Genomic DNA, 5,913 nt, shown 5'->3' with positions numbered 1-5,913 from the left:
ACAGCTTTCCTACTGTGGAGCAGGGGAGCAGACCAGAGTACAGCCCTCACCCAGGCCTTAGGTGCAGGGTCTCAGATGACCTCCGAGTCTATTTTCGTTTGCAGAAGGCTTAAGTTACTCCAGCTTAAATGGTCCAGTGGCACGAACTAAGCCTATACAGGCAATAAGCATGGCCTTCTGTATGTTACCTTCCTTTTTACGTGGATAAAAACATAAATGTGTTCTTTTAGAATTCAACTAGAGTTGAACCTGTAGCTAACTCAAGATTTTCCCGGAAACAACATTTTAAGTATGCTTCTAGGGCAAGTCTAAAGGCTCATTTTTCTTTGAAGTGAATTAACCATGCATGAATGACTACCATGGCAGCACGCACTATCCGACAAACCACATTTGAGTATCCTCTAAAAACTACCAGTCAGCAAGGTGTCGCTTTGGACTTGATAATCCATTGTTCAAAGGAGTCCACGGAACACACATTCTCCTGAGTAGCTTCCTGTCTTCTTCGTCAGTCCTTATTCTTTATTTTTCAGAAGAATGTCACACGACCCATGCCAAGTTCGATTTTGTCCTTAAGATGATTTGTTTATTTGCCAACACGGTAACAAGACGTGAAGACTCACATGAAGCTGACGTAGTCAGAAATGAAACCATAAAGCATCTGCCCACACAGGTCTCACTTTGTGTCTACCCTCTGGGACACAGGCCGAGCCATTTATTCTGTAATGTAGCCAAACTGGACCATGCTGTGCTCCCACCCCCAGAACAAATATCTCTTGTCTAAGCCACTTGATGTGTTACTTAGTCCTGAGAGACAGGGCCTACATATGGGAGCTCAGATTCTTCAGCAGGAAAGGTTCATTAAGACTCCTGGGAGAACCCCTTTTATCAGAATACCTGACATGTTCCTCCCCATGTACTATTTAACCTAGGACAAACTTCCAGAAGACCATTCCTGGAGAGTAAAAGCTTTCCTTGGCCACTTCAGAGGTTAATGAACTTTCTAGAAGATATCTACAGAAAAGTGCTGCCCAACAGGGAAACTTTTACATATGCATTTTTTCTTAATTACTCATGGGCCCTAGAAATTGATAATACATTTACTTTTGAAAAGCTCAAATTATTATTTAACATATTTTTAAAACAACAAAAATAAGTTTACTGGTTATGGAGTCTACTTTGTAAACTTTAGGAATAACACAGAAGATTTTCTATTATTATTAATACCAGTTGTTACTCGCAGTATTTTTTAGTCTGGAAGGGAAAGCAAAAAAGAAAGCCTGAAGTTTACCATAAACAACTGTGTCAACTTGGGTTGTGTAGAGACGTTTAATCAGGGCCTTAGCCGGTTATCTTGTCCTGTGCCTACACATCATAGAACCACATTTTGGATATCAAGGATAGGTGCAGTAGCTGTTTGTCTTCAGAATGTCACTGCAAAACTCAGTGACTCTTTTCTTTACAAATACTGCCTAGAACGAGCAATTTCTTCGCTGTTGCACAATCCGCAATGTTTCTTAATCAACAACTTTTGAGGCATCTCATCTCATACCAATTATCTCTCAGTCTTCCCATTCTCTCTTTGCTACCCAGCATCCGTATCACTTCAACTTTCAGTCCTCAAGTCTGATAAAACTAATAAACCCTTACAGCCAGAGGTGGCACATTAAGTGGGTAAATGGTTTTCATCTTAATTGGCTATGAGCACTGTTATCACTAATAACCCCAGGATACTTCTAATTGGACTCTCTCTCTCTCTCTCTCTCTCTCTCTCTCTCTCTCTCTCTCTCTTCTCTCCTCTCTCTTCTCTCTCTCTCTCTCTCTCTCTCTCCCCTCCTCCCTCCCTCCCTCTCTCCCTCTCTCCCTTCTCTTTTAGTTTTGAAACACTGATCTCATTGACCAGCCTTAACTCTTCCACCGCCTCCACCCCCAGTTCAAACCTTCAAATGCAGTATAGAATTATTGTGAATTTCAGCAGGCTCTCTGGATTAGTTCCTGACACTCAGGCAGAAGGTAAACAATTGTGTAACAGTCTGTGCCACTGTCTGACAATTTCAGATAAAATGAAATTATAAAGCTTCGATATTGGCATCGCCATAAAGTCTCAAGTGTACCTAAGTGAGCTACCCATTTCATCCAAGGCTACTAAATTCTCAATTTTAGTCACATAAAAAAGAGGAGGCCTTTCTTGGCTGAAGTATTTATGGAGACTTCAGTGCAGCATCCAAAGATTGCCACATACCTTAGCACTCAATCTCTGGTCATCTTGATTTTATAGATGTGGGCAAACGTACTGGAACTATAGTAGCCTTCTTGTTACCATTTAGTTAAGGAGCCAGAAGATACAACCATAAGTAGCTGTGATTTGGTTGTTGGCAATGATATGAGGAAGACACATGTGAATCTTTTTTCCCCACAGATATCAGCACGGAGAACCAACTCTGCTGCTTCTTGCCATTAGCCTTTTCCATCCAGGAGGAGCATACTTATAATGACAAGAATAGTAAAATAGGTAAAAGCCTTCCAGAGATAAACAGAGCAAGAAGAGAGAGGAAGCAAAGTCATCCAGATTCTAACATGTGTTTCCTTAATCAGAAAAACAAAAACAAAACAAAAAAAAAACCAAAACTGAAAGCCACCAAGGTTTTAACTGTTAAAAATGTCCCTGGAGCCATTTGTTGGCAGACAAAAATTCATATTTTAGTAGATAGACTATTTTCTAGGGTCATATATTTTATTAGCTTAACATAGACAACAATTATAGTTATTAGGATGTAATTAAACACTTTTATGCAGATAACATTAAATAATCATGGGGGTGTGTGTGAAAAAAAAGCCCAACACCATTTCTACAATTGTAAAATGGCCACTATAAAACCCATTGTTTAATTTATATTTGCATTGTGGTAAGTAACTAATCAACACCTGGAGTGCAGATGCAGGCGGATCAAAGGACTTTCATAGATGGCTTTCACGACAGCTGTGGTGATATCATACAGTTCTTTCCTGTTCACTTTTAAATGTGTGTATTGTTCTGTCTAGAATTTTCAGTCATTTGACTTTTGTGCATGAACATGTATAACGAAGGTTATCTCTCTTCATCCATAATATGCACAATAACACACATACAGGTACATGCACTTATAGGTTATATATGGAAGAGATCACACACATATTGACAATGCTCTCTCTCTCTGTCTTACACACACACACACACACACACACACACACACACACACACACACACCAGTCAAGATGACCTTGGCATTTGATGAACCCTTCATAGCTAGAAAGAATTTTTAGCTCATTTGGGTCTTGCTCATAGTTACCTTCAGTTTAAAAGGCTTGCATTACATGACTTCATCCAGAGGCTTCTGGAACAGGGTAGCATTTCAAGGACCATGGCTTTCCTGTTTGTTTTGAGGCAAGATGACAGAGGTTCTGGCATTCCCTCTCTGCCTTGCTGGACTTACTTTCCAGACTCAGTAAGCCACAGTGGTTTGTTGGCGAAGCATGAGTGAACAGGAGCTCCACCCTGAATGAGTTCACAACCAGGTATAGGAACTCAATCAATCCCCACAAATAAGAATGTAACCTAAATACCGGGTGGAATATGTAGTTACATGCTATTAATGCCAGTCATGCCTAAAACTTAGACCCCAAATCCTGTCAGTAAGAAAAGAAAAACAACCAAACCAAAAACAGCCCTATAGTCACACGTAGTCCCATTAATGGAAATACAGTCATAGTGTTACATATATTCAACTGTACTCAAATATATGTATAACATAGTCAAGGTAGTCATTCATAAAGAAGACATAACATCAAAAATGACAGCAGTTCTATTTGGATTTTTCTGGAGAGCTCATTTACCTACTCTGAAGATCACCAATACAGACAGTGCTTGAGTTGAGTGATGCTGCCCTGATGGCTGAGCAAAGGTCTCCCCTGATGACAGAAGGATGAAAGACACAGCACTTGTAACATTAGGAGTGACATTTGTATACCACTGTAAGTTTCTTCCAGTTCTTTACATGTTTTCTTCAAGCTCTTAAGCTGTATCTTCATGTCTTTCCTGTTATATTTTCATTTGGTTGCTGTGAAAAGTACCAAGACCAAAAGCAACGTGGAGAAAAGGCGTATTTCATCTTACAACTCCCCATACAATCCATCATTTAGGGTAAATCAAGGCAAGAACCTAAGGCAGGACCTTGAAGCAGAAACCACAGGGTAAAGCTTCTTGCTAACTCCTTCTCTGACTCACTCTCTTATGCTTAGCTAGACTTGACTTATAGAGCTCTGCCTAGGGATGGTGCTGCCCTTAGTGGGCAGAGCCCCTCTTCATCAGTTAAAACAATCAAGAAATTTCTCACAAACCTGTCTACAAATCAGCCTAATAGACACAATCACTCAAATGAGACTTACTAACATTGATAGCTGATAGGCTATTTAAAAGGAATATATCAAGAATCTCAGATCACCCACACCATCATGGAAATGTCTGGTTGAGAATACATTCTTGATTAGCCTTTGAAAGCTATCAAATGATTAGAGGTAATAGTGTCTGTCGATTAGAGATAGAGAAACGGAAATGTTGACTATACCAATGTAAAGAAAACTCAAGCAGAAGAAGCTGCTGAGATAAGGGACAAGAGACCAGAGATTTAGAAATGGAAGACGTAGGAAAGAAAGACTTTCGTGTCTTAGGTGTGATACTTAGGTATGTAAGTGATAGAGAATGTCCCAGTAAGACGGACCTATCAACTTCACACATCTTAGAATCACCTGGAGAGGAAAAAAAAGTCCCTGTATCTCTTTTAAACAGTAACATTTTGTCATGCTTCCTCAGAATTAGAGTTTGGTTTTCCCAGATGCATTTTTCACTGAAACAAAAAAACAAAACAAAACAAGCAAACACCAAACAAACAAACACCCTTCTTTTTGAACAATGAGAAGTCCTTCAGAGTGTCAGCAGAAAACAACAACCCAGCAGGCTGGTTGAGGGTGTGTCTGTCCCCCTCTCTCATCTCATCTAAGGCCAGAAGAATGAGGATGGCTCAGGGCCTGGTGGCTTGTTTCCTTGATGCAGACGTCTTTGCCTTGGGCTCTTTGACTTTAACTGAAAACAGGTGGGTTTCATCACCTGGAACACATATGAGGCCTCGGCTGGCCCATGTGCTTTAGGACAAGGAGAGAAGTGACAGCAGAGCAAGCCCTGGTCATGGTGGTTAGTATATGGATCAACAGGCTTCCTACCTCGACTACAAGGGAAATGGGGAAGAGAGGCAAAGTTCAATTCAGTTTGAATTTACATCACAGGATCCTGAGAACTCTTCCCTACTTCTTTGTCACTGTGTCTGTCAGTACCACACCACTCCTTCCCTGCAGCTAGGTATAACCACTCCCTTCCCTTTCCTTCCCCTCCAGCTGTCCAGTAGGTTCTTTAAGGAAATTTGCCACTGACTGAAAAAAAATACGTATCAAGAAAATCCACTTTGTATCTGGTCTCCAATCAGCACTACTCCATTGAAGTATCTTAGGAATAAACACTGCAGGTCCACAGGAAATGGCTTCTAGTTTTATGTTTTTACTGCTTTTAAGACTTTTATACTTACTATTGTATATATTTATGTATTGTACATAGACAATATCAGTGTCTGAGTATTGGTCTGTCTGTATTTAATTTGTAAGTGACTGCCTGATGTGGGGGATTTTAGAAAAGAGCAACATGTGGACAAATTTTTAATAGCTATATGTTCAGACTTATCTTTTTATCTCCTCCTTGCTTACACCCCAAAATTATGTTGCAGACATGTAGGTTGGGTGACATTCCATTGCGCTCCTGGCTTTTCTGTGTGTCCTTCGTAGCAATGAGAACACCATTCTTTATAGATTTTGTGTGTGATATGTGTATGT

Source organism: Rattus rattus, chromosome 2 (genome assembly GCF_011064425.1).
Source record: "Rattus rattus isolate New Zealand chromosome 2, Rrattus_CSIRO_v1, whole genome shotgun sequence".
NCBI lineage: Eukaryota > Metazoa > Chordata > Mammalia > Rodentia > Muridae > Rattus > Rattus rattus.
This window is presented reverse-complemented; position numbering follows the sequence as displayed.